Below are 17,364 nucleotides of genomic sequence, written 5' to 3' on the forward strand. Positions count from 1 at the left end.
TCCCCATTGAGCGGTTTAATAACAGTGCAGGAGATTTGGGTACAGCCGGCGCCACCATAGACCGTAATAGGAATTACGGGTATAGTGGCCCACAGTGAGTAACTTTGGTGCTGTCAGAAGACTGAGCTGAAGCTACTTTTAAAACACTAATTCAGTCAGCAGCAATAGCTGGCAGCCAAATTACATCATTTTCCACCATCAACGTGGACCTGGGCGGTGAATAGTAATTGTCACCGCCGGGACTTGTGCAGAAGCAGGGTAAGCCGTATATTGGCTGTATCCTGCGCCCAAGTCTCCCGGCGGTGATTTCATAGGTACTCGTTCCCCATTGCCACTGGCAATGTCATTAGTTACCCATTATATTGGATCACTAATGATTATTTTTTTCTTTTTTTGTAGTCCTGGCAGCATGGCACCTCTTGTGCATTGTCCCCACTTCTCACCTCGCACAACATTCTCCTGACAAGTGTATCTGTACAATGATCAATCCCCAAATGTTCTAAGTTAGTTTTTTTTGGATTTTTTTTTTTTTTACAGAGAACGATCATTTAGAGTATGTATGTATATATATATATATATGTGTGTGTGTGTGTGTGTGTGTGTGTATGTATGTATGTATGTATGTATGTATGTATGTATGTATGTATGTATGTATGTATGTATGTATATATATGTATATATGTATATATATATATATATATATATATATATATATATATATATATATATATATATATATATATATATATATATATATATATATATATATATATATATATATAATATATGTATTTATGTAGGTAGCTCATCATTAAATAACTCTGTAGTTAGAGGGATATGAAGGCTGCCATATTAATTTCCTTTTAAGCCATTTCGGTGCCGCCATAGGCCATAATAGGAGTTGCGGCGCTCAGACAGTAATTCGGGTGCCATTAAGACTGAGCCCAAATTACTATAGAAACGTAATTGCGTATTTCGCAGGAGCAGGGTAAGCCCTTTATCGGCTTTACCCTGCGCCAAAATTTGCCGGTGGTTTAACCACTTTACCCCCCCCAGTGCTAAATTTCTCCGCCCCTCTGCGCACTGCTTCACCCCCAGGGACGGAGAAAGGCGCACTTGTTTGTTTACTGGCTGGGAGTGGGCGGGGACCTTGCGCGCACACTCCAGCCAGCCAGCACAGCAGGTGACTAATTGGATGTTAGGAACAAGCGTTCCTAAATCCAATTAGACGCGCCGATTGCGGACACAATGGAGACTGCTTCAAACAGAAGCAATCTCCATTGATAACAATTAAATGTAAACAAACGTGCAGCGCGCGCCCCCGCGACCCGCGCGTGCACACCCGCGCGTGCACACCCGCGCGTGCACACCCCCGCTCTGCAGTGCAATGATTGGTTATGGGGACCCCAGTCCCCAATAACCAATCATATCACAGAAAAAAATGAATCGAAGCAGCGCTGCAAGTTACAAATCGCGCTGGTGCTTCAGGGGTAAAACCCCTCCGTTGTGAAGTGGTTAATTATATGTACGCCTCATGCTAATCTTGTGGCTCCAATACTTTCAGCCACTGTCCCAGAGTGAGCATGATGAGCATGCTATGATTATAAAGTCTGCCCATATTAGCTGCATAAACCTCACTACCGAAAGAAGTACAGGTAAAATATATATATCACACTTTGCCAGTTTTGGCTTGACCTTAGATGTACATAGAAAATAAGAGGGACACTAATTGAGGTCTCTCTACTCTGGATCAGAGCTTATCAAATAGACACACTCTGTGCGCAGAGATTTGCATAAGATTAATAGTGCCCAAAATCTATGTATACTATTTGGTATGGATAACCAGTTACTGGATGGTAATGTGCTCCAAAGTGATTTGAAAGAAATGCAAGGGTCTTTGCTGTCTTCCCCCCCCCCCCCCCCCCCACACACACACACGTTAAAGTTTTGAGTGGGGTGTAGCTATCCTGCACATTCAATATAAATCACAATTCAGATGCACTAGTGTTAACCTTGCCAGCAATTGGAAATAGTACAGAGAGCACACTGTTTCCTTAAGCAGAGGCTGGTACACCTGTATACTTGTTCATCCAGCCTATCATGCTATCTTAGTAGAGGAAAACACCCCATAGGGGTTAACATAAACCTTCATAGAAGGTGGCTGGGTAAAAGGGATCACCCTGGGTGTCAGGAGTGACGTGTGGAGCATGATTCGTGACGTGTAACTCAACAGTTGTTTCACCTCATTACAAGAGGCGTCGTCAGGAGTCTGTGATACACATAAATATCTACACTATATACAAAATATTCCCCCCACCAACAGAGATTCCCCCAGCAACACCGCTCAAGGCAGAGCTGAATGCGAAATGGCCAGAAGGTTTAAATACCATCCTACCGTTACTGCCCCTTTATCCCCTTGTCCCTCCCCCCTCTAACCCCCCCCCTTCTTCCTCCCCCGCCTCTCTCCCCATGGTTATGAATGAAAAGCATTGTTGTTGCACATCTGCTAATTGATATATGCACCTCAATATTTGGGTGCACCGGTAACAAGTGGGCTATACCTGACTAGACACATGGACATGTGGAGGCATTCACACCCATGTATATACACCTATTCACAAGACAGATATACTGTGTACCGTCTCTAGCCCATGTACAAACTGCAGGGGTCGGATGAACCTATGTAAAATGGTTGTGTAAGGTGCCCAATATAGTGCCACGCGAGAGGGTGAGTGACTAACCCCTCCGCGTCTTGAGGCATTAAGATAAGCGATCAACAAGCTCAGAGGAGGCTAGATCCGCATTGTTTTTATTTATGTGCTGCCAAGACAACGGGTAATGCGCGTGTGGTTGCTATGGTAACGAATGGGCGGCGGTGACTCACGGAGCCGATTGGCCTATCAGCGCAGCAGAGTGGTGGGCGGATGTGACGTCGCCGGCTGGGACATCACAATCAGGAAGCGTCCCACCGCTCACCACTATACTATGTGAGGATGCAGAGGACGGGGCAGCATCTTCTCAATACAGGGGGAGAAAGAGGCATAGGGGCATACGAGGAGGAGTGATGTCACAAGAAGGCAGTAACGGTAGGATGGTATTTAAACCTTCTGGCCATTTCGCATTCAGCTCTGACTTGAGCGGTGTTGCTGGGGGAATCTCTGTTGGTGGGGGGAATATTTTGTATATAGTGTAGATATTTATGTGTATCACAGACTCCTGACGACGCCTCTTGTAATGAGATGAAACAACTGTTGAGTTACACGTCACCAATCATGCTCCACAGGTCACTCCTGACACCCAGGGTGATCCCTTTTACCCAGCCACCTTCTATGAAGGTTTATGTTAACCCCTATGGGGTGTTTTCCTCTACTAAGATAGCATGATAGGCTGGATGAACAAGTATACAGGTGTACCAGCCTCTGCTTAAAGTGAACCTCCGGACTAAAAATCGACTCAGCAGCACTGAAAAGGCTTGGTGTTTCTTTAACAGTTTCACAGCATCATAACTTTGTTTCTCTTATACAAGCCTCATTTTTAGCTGCACAGAAGAAAACTGCCCGGGCTTTTTCCCCCTGATGCTGTGCAAAGCATGATGGGATTTCTGATGTTGTTGTTCTCGTTCTGCTGTTTTGGTGCCATTTTTTGTTTGTTTACATTTTGAATTGGACATTTGAAGCCTAGTGTGTGCAGCTGGGAGGGGTGATCAGGACACAGGACAGTTGGAACTGTGTCTCATGCTCCGTCACCTCCTTTCAACCAAAAAGATGGCTGCCCCCATGAATCACAAACATTTGCCTGTTCTTTTAAAACAGGGTGGGTAAGAGATTATATTACCTATCTATTCTAATTAACATAACTAATGTAACTTGATGACAGTATGTTTGTTTAGGCTGAAGTTCCCCTTTAAGGAAACAGTGTGCTCTCTGTACTATTTCCAATTGCTGGCAAGGTTAACACTAGTGCATCTGAAATGTGATTTATATTGAATGTGCAGGATAGCTACACCCCACTCAAAACTATTACGTGTGTGTGTGTGGGGGGGGGGGGGGGATCAGCAAAGACCCTTGCATGTCTTTCAAATCACTTTGGAGCACATTACCACCCAGTAACTGGTTATCCATACCAAATAGTATACAGAGATTTTGGGCACTATTAATCTTATGCAAATCTCTGCGCACAGAGTGTGTCTATTTGATAAGCTCTGATCCAGAGTAGAGAGACCTCAATTAGTGTCCCTCTTATTTTCTATGTACATATTAGCTGCATGCTTTATTCAGGTGTGTGATTCAGACACATTTGCAGCCAAAATGATCAGCAGGAATGCTGCCTAGGCAATTTGCATTTTTTAAAGGGAACCTAAACTGAGGATATGGATTTTTCCTTTTAAAATAATACCAGTTGCCTGACTCTCCTGCTGATCCTGTGTCTCTAATACTTTTAGCCACAGCCCCTGAACAAGCATGCAGATCAGATGCACTGACTGAAGTCAGACTGGATTAGCTGCATGGTTGTTTCAGGTGTGTGCTTCAGCCACTACTGCAGCCAGAGAAATCGGCATGATAGACCAGCAACTGGTATTGTTGAAAAGGAAACAAACATCCATATCCCTCTCAAGTTAGGTTCCCTTTAAATGGAAAATAAATATGGCAGCCTCCATATCCCTCTCACTACAAGTTCCCATTAAGTGTTGAGAAGATGCAGGATGTTTGGTCATGAGGAAATTATCACCATTGATCACTGCACCTGCAAGTTTCTATCATTGTTAAAAAAAAATAAAAAAATGTTTCTGCACTAAAATTTTAAATGTATGTTGATTTACATTATATTTGCTTTTAGGCTAAGTTCACAGTGGGAGCTTAGTTACATTCCTTGAGAAAAACGGGAATGGAATAAAAACCATCGCACCACGTGATATGTGACTGCTGTGCCGAGGAAAAGTATGCTTCACTGCCAGTGTTAATATGCGCATTACGCAGTAACACTGTGTTGGGGCATTGTCTACCAGATGCACTCTAAACATCACATAGACTTATTATTGCAGTGTGACTTTCTGCATTAAAATGTCTCTGTTATGTACTTCAGCATCCCACTGTGAACTTAGCCTAACATACACAATGGCACTCAATTACTGTTTCCAGCTCTGCTAGTTGTATAGACATCCCTCCAGAAACCAACTATGAATGTCCACAAATAGATGACTTATAGAAACAGTTGGCAATGAAAGTTCCCCTGAACGGAGAGGGGATTAGATTGCTCTAAGGTGCTGTTTTGTGAATTTTGCTGTGACCTATGTCACAGCACCATCTTCTCAGTCCAGTGCCTCCAGGGTTCCTGCTCTAGTCAGCCGAAATCTTCGACAGACTAGAACGTCTAATATGGGCGTGGAGGAAATGACAGTTATCCTCCCTTGGAATGCCCAGGATTACGCCCCCACTTGTACTAACTTACTTTTAAGACCTGATTTAAAAAAAATCCCCACAGCATAACTCGCCTATTCTGGGTTCCCTTTGCTGTCTATTCTGCCATCTGTTTTTCCGCTTTGCTGCCATGTCCTCTCATATCTGTCAGCATTTTCACCGCCATAGTAGTAAAAATGCCGGCAGATATTAGAGGGGACGGTGGCGGAACGGGAGAGCTGACAGGGCGTAATAGACAGCGAAGGGAACCCAGAATAGGTGAGTTATGCTGTTAAGATTTATTTTTACAGGTCCTAAAAAGTACAAGAGTACTTTAAGTTTCATACAGACATATTTCTTTGCCAGCCATTATGATCAGTTGTCTTCCTGGAGCATGTAACAGTCATGTAAGCACTGCTCAGGTGAGCTGTATGTACTATTCTAGGGGGAAGATAATAGAGGGGATTTAGCTGCCGCAGCAGAAACAAAGCAGTCGGTCGGAAATAACCTGCCGTTAATTGCTACTTATTTGAGATTTAAAGGTGGTTGTATCATCCAAAAAATATATGTAAAGCCTTTTTTTCTAAAACAAGTCCCTATATATCTCCCAACTTTATTTTCTTTTTAACTGGTCTGGGTGCCTTTGCTTGAAGAGTTGAGTTGAATATCTGTATTTAAGTTTTACTTACCTGGTGCTTTTCCCAGCCCCTAGAGATCTGTGTGTCACTCACCGCAGGTCTGCTGTGGTTTAGTCGTCTGCCATGCCCTCTATAATGATCAGCGGCCAGGCCGGCGGCTTCTGCACATGTGCGGGATCAGCTTGTGATCGCACTCTAGAGCCTGGAAACATACTGCGGGAGCACAGAAGCTGCCAACCTGGCTGGGTCACTGATCATTACAGAGGGTATGGCAGACTACTGAACTACAGCGGACCTATGGTGAGGAACTCATAGACCTCTAGTTTCTTACTAGGCCCTAGAGTCTAGGGGCTGGGAAAAGTGCCAGGTAAGAAACGTTTTAAAACAGATATTCAACTCTTGTATCCTTTAACCACCCTGGCGTTCTATTAAGATCGCCAGGGCGGCTGCGGGAGGTTTTTTTTTAAATAAAAAAAAAACTATTTCATGCAGCCAACTGAAAGTGTGGCCCTTTAATGGACGAGCTCTGTAATGCTAACTATCCATAATGACTACAGCACCCCACTCGTCCTCGGGCTTCATAGTGATCAAGGGATTATCTTTCAATTTATGTATGGCCATACATTCCTTTGTTGACAGATTGAGTCTATCTGAGATATATAGAAGGTTGATCTTGGCCTATACCCTTTTCAAAAAACAAGTCAATAATTTGGCAAGAAGGCACAGTTGTACTCAATTTTGGTGAGATTTTGACAATGCAACATCCCTAGGGAGACTAAAAAAATATTTTAGCATAATTAGCCGAAAGAAACGTTGCGATTTGATAACCAGTTTGAGAGAATCAGGCCAGTGTGTACAACGACAAAATATTTTGTAAAGCGATTTTATCCCATAGGACCCAAAGTGCATAAGCTTGTCTCAGATCAGTACATAGTGGTGCATGCAGGGGAGAAAGTTACTGTGTGATCATAAATGCCAGACTAAACAGGTGGCTTTTCAGTTTTAACTTAAACATGTCCAGGGTTGGAGCGGTCCTTATTACATTTGGCAAGGCATTACACTGGGTAGAGGTGGCATGACAGAAAACTTTGGCTCCAAAGGTTTTTAATTGAACTCTGGGGGTGGTCAAGTTATTGGATCTTTTTGCTCTGAGGTTGTGGGAGGTGTGACACAGTTGCAACAAATCCTTCAGGTATCCTTGGCCTAGGTCGTGTGTCTGGCCATGAGCAGGTCATTGCAAATATGGACAAGGGCTGTTTCACAGCTGTGGTTCTTCTTGAAGCCAGATTGTAGGGGGTCAGAAGTGTTTGTTGAGAGCCTGCTTCAAGTTGGAGGTGTGCAGCCTTTTCAATAACTTTTCACAGAAAGGGGAGATTGGAAACAGGTCTGTAGTTGCTCAGAATATCCGGATCTAGGGCTGTTTTCTTGAGTTGTGGCCTGATGACTGCTTCTTTCAGACAGGTAGGAAACTTCCCTGCTTGCAAGGAACAGTTGACCATCTAGCGAAATGCTGGCCTGTAGGGGCAAATGACGGTCCATGTTTCGAAATTGACTGTTGTGCTGGAGTAAGCTGATGAGAGGAAATATTAAAGGGAACCGGAGACGAAGTACCCTCATGTATTTTACCATATATATCAGTGGGAACATTAGAGAAAACGCCTACCTTGCTTTCTGTTTCATTCTGCACTGCACAGCCTGCTTCTAATCAGCCCAGATAAAATCTCCGACTGAGCATTCAGTCTGGCTTTGCTCCGGAATATTTATAGCTCAGTCTGTGTTCTCTCATGTCTTCAAGTCCAAACCTGCCCCCTGTGCTCAGGAATCATTATAGCAAAGCCAGACCGAATGCTCAGTCGGGAATTTTATCAGGTCTGATAAGAAACAAGCTGTGCAGAATGAAACAGAAAGCAAGGTAGGTGTTTTCTCTAATGTTCCCACTGATCTATATGGTAAAATACATGAGGTTGCTTTGTCTCTGGTTCACTATGGAGGTGGGTTGTTCTGCAGTCTGGTTTGCCAGGGTTGTTTCAGTCCTTGGCAATCTTTTTATGTTTCCTCCTATGTGTTTCCATCTTGGCTGGAAAGTTGATCTGAAGAGGTCTCTTGCAAAGTATTTGGTAAAAATTCAAATGACCCTGGTTGGGAGTCAGGGTTTCCTGGTTTGCCTCCTGATCCCTTTGGAGGGGGGAGTCTGTGGTTAGGGGTGATAGGGATTTTTCTTAGGGTACGTAAATGCAGTGCTGTAGTTTTCTGCATCTCTCTGAAATGTATTTTTTCTTTGTTAGTTGACGTGTTATATCTCTTGTTCAAATTTGTCCAACTGAGGCGTGAAAGATATGGAGGCTGCCATATCAATTTCCTTTGAGCAATACCAGTTGCCTGGCTGTCCTGCTGATCCTCTATCACTAATACTTTCAGCCATAGACCCTCAACAAGCATGCAGCATATCAGGTGTTTCTGACATTATTGGCCGATCTGACAAGATTAGCTGCATGCTTGTTTCTGGTGTTATTTAGACACCACATCAGTAGGGATGCCAGACAACTGGTATTGTATAAAAGGAAAAAAATATGGCAGCCTCCATATTCTCGCTTCAGTTGTCCTTTAAGGTCAGAGATCTGTTGATCCAGTTTCAGTGGCTTTTTGTGTATCCTTTAGATTGTCAGCAACATAGCATAGAATGAAGCCCAATTGCAAATAAGTGCACATATGTAACAAGACAGTGTCTCGTTCGCTCTAATCCCCCTGAGAATCTGTCCCAGATGATAGTATTCATTCAATATGATGGCGTGGAGGTTAAAAAAACAACAACTTTGTTTTAGAGTGTCTCGATCCGTCTCTTTATGGTTTTGTCATCTGCCATATTCAAGAAAGAGGTCGCAGTGGAGACCAATGTCTCTGCTTCCATTTCTGCTGTCATAATGGTAGCTGGGTGCAACTTTCCAGGTGCTGAAGACACAATGGGCATGATGAGCTTTTTCACCTGTTCTCTGTTATCACCTTTTCTATGTTGCATGTTTAAGCTTCAAAAGAGCAAAAACATAATATAACTAGCTGACCTAAGCAGGTTTAAAACGGGCTCTAGGTCTTTCATCGCCGCCCGCACAACCATGCACGCGAGCACCCGCCCAACGTGCGCGCAACCGGCCGGCCGCCCTGCCTCCTGCCCTGTCCTGCGTCCTGTCCCAACGGCTGTGTTGGTGCAGGACATGCTCAAAAGCACTGACACAGGGACAGGATGCAGAGACAATTGTATTTTATACATAGAGATTAAGGTAAGAAAAGTAATATTGAAATGCAGTTAACCAGTCACAACTTGCTTTGAGTGATTATTTTGCTTGTAAATGTTCTGAAAGGTTATTTTTATCAATTAGGTGATGAATAAGTAATTTGAGAGGATTTATGAATAGAGCCCAATGTGTAGAGTGTATACCATCTTGTGCACATCATCTTAATCGCACTGGTGTGCTCTCTCCTCATCTACACATTGCAATTTGGGATGTTACTGTTGCCACTCTTGGCTAATTATTTATAACAATATAATTAGCGTGTGAGCTAACAGCAGCTCTGACAGCCCCTGCTGGCCTGTACAGGATTAGAGATAGTTGATGAAATGCTCATTTTTCTCAATTCATATGCAGCTTGGAATTGAGTTACTCAAATTTACGCCCTACCACTTTCGATTTACCTAATTTCTGATTTGCATACAGTTTGTATTAAACTTACATGCAAGCCAGCACGGCGGTGTAGTGGTTAGCCCTCTTGCCTTACAGCACTGAGTCCTTGGTTGGAATCATGCATGGAATTTGTATGTTCTCAGTGTCTGCATGGGTTTCCTCCCACATCCCAAAAACCTACACAAAAGTTAATTGGCTTCCCCCTAACGTGGCCCTAGAATATGATACATACCTAGACATATGACTATGGTAGGGACTAGATTGTGAGCTCTTCTGAGGGACAGTTAGGCCCCATTCACACTTGAGCCTTTTGCCGGCAATTTCAGCAGAACGCTCACGCTAGCGCTTTTTAAAGTGCTAGTGTAATAAAACCCTATAGGCCCGCTCTTACTTGGGCAATTTGCGCTAATTGCTGCAAATCACCCAAAATCGTGAAATGCAAATATGTAGTCTTCACCATTTTCAGGCATTTTCCCGGCGATCGTGTTTCAGTGCTATAGAAGCGCTAAACACGATCCCGGAGAAAACGTTGCACTGTCCAGTGATTTTTCTATGTGAAATCACGGAAGAATCACTCCTGCAAAACGCCGGCCAAAATCGCTGGTATTTTGCGCTTGTAAGTGTGAATGGGGCCGTAAGTGACAAGACGATATACTCTGTGCAGTGCAGAAGATGTTGGTGCTTTATAAATAATAATTAAAGTTAGTATTATTAGCACCTCTGTATGCAACTTGCACTGCTACAGATGTGCAATCATCAACCAGAAGTACCAATAAGGCTGGATTCATAGTGGTGTGCTGCATAAGGCACGCATTTAGGCCCCTTACACACCGAATGCATTGCGTTACAGCAGTGTTCAAAACATTGCAGCGAAAACAAAGTCCCAAAAAGTCATGTGGTACAATGCAAATTTCCCCTCTATATAGGCGCATGTGCTATGTCACCTCCAAATACGGATCTTTCGCTTTCACAAAAGGCACATAGGCAGTGTGATTAAAAGTCAGTTTTTTTTCAGGCAAACTTGCGTTTGTCATTTGTCCGTCATGATGTACATTGACGCGTAACACATGACACACTGGCTCATATGCAATTCACTTTTTCTCCGGAGTTTTCTCCAAGGTGATATTTTTAAACTTATCAATAAAATGCCTTTTAAACCACCAGCATGCAAGAAAATACTCAACATAATTTTGATAGCACTTTCACCTACTTTTTGGTACTTTTGTAGTTGAAAAGTGCTGGAAAGTTATTTAAAATTGAAGATGAAAAATTATCTCCTAGGAGAAAACTCAGGTCAAAAAATGAATTGCATATGGCCCCCTGTGTGTTGGGTCGCTACATACCATTTTGATGCATCGCAATGTGGTGTGGGTTGCTATTTGGATAAAAGTTGCATCTAAATAGGAAAAATGTTACTGCATTAGTTTTGATGCTATTTTACGCAACTTGACGCATTTGGCGTGTAAGGGCCCTAAAATGCTGTGAACTGCAATAGAGAATGGCCATAGACTTTAATACAAAGCCTGCATGCAGCGAGTTAGAATAACACGATCAGTTACAATGCAGTACTGTGAACAGCCTCATATACAGTGGCTTGCAAAAGTATTCGGCTCCTTGAAGTTTATCATATTTTGTCACATTACTGCCACAAACATGAATCAATTGTATTGGAATTCCACGTGAAAGACCAATACAAAGTGGTGTACACGTGAGAAGTGGATCGAAAATCATACATGATTCCAAACATTTTTTTACAAATAACTGCAAAGTGAGGTGTGCGTAATTATTCGGCCCCCCTGAGTCAATACTTTGTAGAATCCCCTTTTGCTGCAATTACAGCTGCCAGTCTTTTTAGGGTATGTCTCTACCAGCTTTGCACATCTAGAGACTGAAATCCTTGCCCATTCTTCTTTGCAAAACAACTCCAGCTCAGTCAGATTAGATGGACAGCGTTTGTGAACAGCAGTTTTCAGATCTTGCCACAGATTTTAACCTCCTTGGCGGTAATCCCGAGCTGAGCTCGGGGTATGCCGCTGGAGGTCGCCGCTCAGGCCCTGCTGGGCCGATTTCCATTCTGTAAAAAGCAGCACACGCAGCCGGCACTTTGCCAGCCGCGTGTGCTGCCCGATCGCCGCCGCTCCGCGGCGATCCGCCGCGTGCAGCGGCGAAAGAGGGTCCCCCCAGCCGCCCGAAACAAACAGTTCCGGCCAGCGCTAGGGGCTGGATCGGGCGGCTCTGACGTCAGGACGTCGACTGACGTCCATGACGTCACTCCGCTCGTCGCCATGGCGACGAGGAAAGCGAAACAAGATAGGCCGCTCATTGCGGCCTATCTTGTTACTTTCGATTGCCGGAGGCGATCGAAAGTACGCTTCCGGAGCGCCCTCTAGTGGGCTTTCATGCAGCCAACTTTCAGTTGGCTGCATGAAATATTTTTTTTTTAATTTAAAAAAAACCCTCCCGCAGCCTCCCTGGCAAAATAAATAAACCGCCAGGGAGGTTAAACCATTCCATTGTTGCCCTGGCTTTATGTTTAGGGTCATGGTCCTGCTGGAAGGTGAACCTCCGCCCCAGTCTTAAGTCTTTTGCAGTCTTCAAGAGGTTTTCTTCCAAGATTGCCCTGTATTTGGCTCCATCCATCTTCCCATCAACTCTGATCAGCTTCCCTGTCCCTGCTGAAGAGATGCACCCCCCGAGCATGATGCTGCCACCACCATATTTGACAGTGGGGATGGTGTGTTCAGAGTGATGTGCAGTGTTAGTTTTCCACCACACATAGCGTTTTGCATTTTGGCCAAAAAGTTCCATTTTGGTCTCATCTGACCAGAGCACCTTCTTCCAAATGTTTGCTGTGTCCCCCACATGGCTTGTAGCAAACTGCAAATGGGACTTCTTATGCTTTTCTGTTAACAATGGCTTTCTTCTTGCCACTCTTCCATAAAGGCCAACTTTGTACAGTGCATGACTAATAGTTCTATGGACAGATTTCCCCACCTGAGCTGTAGACTTCTGCAGTTCGTCCAGAGTCACTATGGGCCTCTTGACGGCATTTTTGATCATCGCTTTCCTTGTTCGGCCTGTGAGTTTAGGTGGACGGCCTTGTCTTAGTAGGTTTACAGTTGTGCCATACTCCTTCCATTGCTGAATGATCGCTTGAACAGTGCTCAGTGGGATGTTCAAGGCTTTGGAAATCTTTTTGTAGCCTAAGCCTACTTTAAATTTCTCAATAACTTTATCCCTGACCTGTCTGGTGTGTTCTTTGGACTTCATGGTGTTGTTGCTCCCAATATTCTCTTAGACAACCTCTGAGGCCCTCACAGAGAAGCTGTATTTGTACTGACAGATTACACACAGGTGCACTCTATTTAGTCATTAGCAGTCACCAGGCAATGTCTATGGGCAACTGACTGCACTCAGATCAAAGGGGGCCGAATGATTCTGCACACCCCACTTTGCAGTTATTCATTTGTAAAAAAATGTTTGGAAACATGTATGATTTTCGTTCCACTTCTCATGTGTACACCACTTTGTATTGGTCTTTCATGTGGAATTCCAATCAAATTGATGCATGTTTGTGGCAGTAATGTGACCAAATGTGGAAAACTTCAAGGGGGCCGAATACTTTTGCAAGCCACTGTAGATGTATGGGCAGTGAGTTGACATACAGAATTATTCTGCAACAAAACTGAGCACTGTGATTTAGCCCTCAGACAATAATGTTTAAAGCATTCATACTTACCTGGGGCTTCTTTCTATCCCCTATAGGCCGTCTGCTCCCTTGTTGTCCTCCCGGTACACTCTGATTCTCTGCTGGCTGGCCTGGTCTTAAGTCCCCTCCAGTCACTCCATATAGCGCATGTGCGCAACCCCATTGCACTCCCTGTGATTGCACAGTAGTACTGTGCAGGTGCAAAGTCGTGCAGATGCAGAACGCACCCAGTCTTAGGGGGTGCATGCGGCCATGTCGTGCATGTGCAGAACTGTGCAACCGGAGGCAACTGAAGAAAGGGACCGGGCCATCCAGTAGAGTAGAGGATCATCACATCACAGGACAATGGTGAGGGAGTCCATGGCCTAAAGGGGGCTGAAGGAAGCCCCAAGTAAGTATACGTGCTAGTTTTCATCTTGGGTACACTTTGATACATGTGGAGGTTTTTCGATACTGACCAATTAATGAAATGTTCGATTTTTATATTAAAGACTAATATGCATAGCAGAAGTGGCATACAATGTGAGTTTTTCAAAACTCACTTGCTGCATATTGCCCTAAAACACATGTAAAATGCACATAATGTAAAGTATTTCCAAGATGCAGAAGATATGCAGTCTACTGCGTTTTTACACACATTTTTGATTAAAATAAATATACTGTATTTTATACCATTGAAAAGGGAAAAATACCAAAACTCAAAATGCAGAAAAACATGGTTTTCTGCACTGCCTAGTGTGCTCCTAGCCTTAAAGATACATATGCACATAGGATAACTGTTGTTTGAAACGGCCACAGGAGATGTCTTTTAATTTTAAAACACCCTTCCGACCGATGGAAGTTCCATCATTCGCCAATTTTCTTCCCTCCGCCTTCCTCCATAGCATCAGAACACATTGCTAGACTCCAGTCTAGGGTTGTTTATGTACAACATTGCTCCCTAAATAGTCCCCCAAGGGATGCTTTCCCAACCCCCACTGGGTGACAATTATCAGATGCGTGTATGTAGCTTTAGAATGGTTGGTTGGGGATTTTAAACAAAATTCTAGTGCACACATGACTTAATGGATTTCATAAGAGCTCTTTAAATTCCCAATACTGAATTTAATATGTTATAAAGACTCCATCTGTGTCTTGTCTACATTTGATAGCAGCTTCACAATTCTTGCAACCATTGATCTTGTTAGTTTTTGGAGAGTTTCTGCTTGAATTTCTTTGCAGGTGAGCTGCTGTTTGGATGTAAACTGCCTCCCACTCTCAGATCTTTTGGTTAAGGTTGCTCCAAAGGTTCTCAATAGGATTGAGGTCAGGGGAGGATGGGGGCCACACCATAATTTTCTCTCCTTTTATGCCAATAGCAGCCAATGACTCAAAGGTATTCCTTGCAGCATGAGAAGGTAAATTGTCATGCATGAAGATGATTTTATCACCGAAAATACTGTTCTTTTTGTACCATTGAAGAAAGTGGTCAGTCAGAAACTCTGCATACTTTTCAGAGGTCATTTTCACACCTTCAGGAGCTGAACAGCTCTCTTACTGTGATTCTAGCCCAAAACATCACTCCGCCACCTCCTTGCTGACATTGCAGCCCTGTTGAGATGTGGTGGCTGTTAAACCATCCACCACTCCATCCATCTGGACCATGACGAGATGCACAGCACTTATCAGTAAACAAGACAGTTTGAAAATTCTTCTTGTAGTTCTGGGCCCACTGCAGCCGTTTTTGCTTGTGAGCGCGGCAGTCTAGCGCAATAAAGCCTCTGTAGATGGCACCAACGCGACCTGAGCCCTTGAACCGAAGGACGCATCGGATGCAAGCCAAGAGGTGGTGAGACCCCCGGTGGGGCATCTGAAAGTGTAATACAACTATCTGGTGTAAACACAGTTGTGGTATAGGGCTCAGTGAGGACTTGTGGCAGTTTCAATAGAGGCCTTGATCTATTTCCGGGCAGCCGGCCTGTGTAACTGGCATTTGCAGTAGTATATAGCGGGACTCTGAAGCCTTCCATGCTTAGCCACTCCCAGTGCATTGTATGACCCCCCATTCAATAATGGACTTTGCAAAGTTGAGCAACTATCCTTAACAATTTCAGCCACCCAGACGTGATCATCACGTCGAGGCGGCTGCTCTGCTGCAGAGGCGCGCTCCCGTGCCCCCTTGCCGTTCCCCGGTAGCCCTGAGATCAGTGAACGGGAACATGGTTTCTATTCACCAATCTAAGTCCCCAGCAGAAAAACCAATGGTCTCTTATCAGAGGCCGCAGTCTTTCTGGGAAGCGAGAAGCACAAGGTAAAAAAATAAAAACTCAAGGTGGCCATCTTGTACATGTACATCTACATACATTTTTTTCAAGCCAATTTACACACATTATAACATTAAAAATGACCTGTTTATTTCCCACCACCAAAAAATTACCCAAATAAAATTTTTAATGGAAAAAAAAATTACAATTAAAAAACAAAAACAAATAGTTACTTAAGGGTCTGAACTTTAACTTTAAATATACATGTGAAGGGGGTTACTATGAACATTTTTAAATTATAAGCTTGTAAATAGTGATGGATGCAAAACTGAAAAAATGCACCATTATTTCCAAATAAAATATTTGCGCCATACATTGTGATAGGGCCAAAATTTAAATGGTGTAATAACCAAGACAAACGGGCAAATAAAATACATAGGTTTTAATTATGGTAGCATGTATTATTTTAAAGTTATAATGGCCGAAAATCTGAGAAATAATATTTTTTTCCATTTTTTAATATTCCTGTTAAAATGCCTTTATAAAAAAATAATTCTTAGCAAAATGTACCACCCTAAGAAAGCCTAATTAATGGTGGAAAAAACAAGATATAGATCAATAAATTGTGATAAGTAGTGATAAAGTTATTAGCGAATGAATGGAAGGTGAAAATTGCCCTGATGCATAAGGTGAAAAATCCCTGCGGGCTGAAATGGTTAAAGGACTGCTGAGTCCAGGAACTGTGCTAGTGATTTTTTCAGTCCAAACTTTATGTGGTGGCCACCAGATTGCATGTGTTTGTGGTTGCAAGGATGAGTGCTACATCAGCTGATGATCCCATACGGCTGTTAGTGTCACATTTTTAGGGGAGGGATAGGGGTGATTTTCTATGGTTGTATTTATTGGATCAATAATAAAGCCTTATCTGTGATTTGAAGACAGCTTGAGATTTTTTTTGTATCTTGGCCTTTTTTTAAGCAATTTCACCCAATCCCCCCCCCCTCCCAGCGATTTCTGTTCATTGGACATTTTTGTAGGCGTTTTTCCACTTCCTAATGTCAGTCAGGAAGTGAACTGTTCGAGGTTTTTAAAAATAAATACATTGCATTGATTCTTTTCCGGATCAAACGAAATGCAGACAGATCCACCTAATCTGAACTAGCGCATAGCATAGCATGGTGTAAGCAATTTCAGGGCGATTTTGCAAAAAAACAGGCGCTTAAAAAGAAATCCAAAAATGCCTCCAGTGTGAACGAGCCCTAAGTGCTTTTGAAAATAAACAAAACCGTGAGAATCCCCCATTATGAGATGGGCTAGTCCAAAACCTGTCGGTTCTGTCAAATCTTTATTATCTACTGTAAGGCTGCTTTCACAGTGGGACGTTACAGGCGCACGTTAGTGCAGCCTGTAACGCAGACCACCGCACAGCAATGAAAAGTCAATGGGCTGTTCACAGTGCCCACGTTGCGTTACATTGTAATGCAGCACGTTTTAAAAAAAGTGCTGCATGCTGTGCGTTATACGCGGCTAAGTCGCGTTAGACTGTTTGCACATGCTCAGTGATGTTGGAGGAGGTCTCCCCTCGTCCTCCACGGCCAGCCACATGGCTAATTAATATTAACTGCACTCAGTGACGTGCAGTGTTTACTTCCTGGAGCAGCCGCTTTGTGCGGCGATTGGCCGGCGGGACCACGTGGTCTC

Source organism: Hyperolius riggenbachi, chromosome 1 (assembly GCF_040937935.1).
Source record: "Hyperolius riggenbachi isolate aHypRig1 chromosome 1, aHypRig1.pri, whole genome shotgun sequence".
NCBI lineage: Eukaryota > Metazoa > Chordata > Amphibia > Anura > Hyperoliidae > Hyperolius > Hyperolius riggenbachi.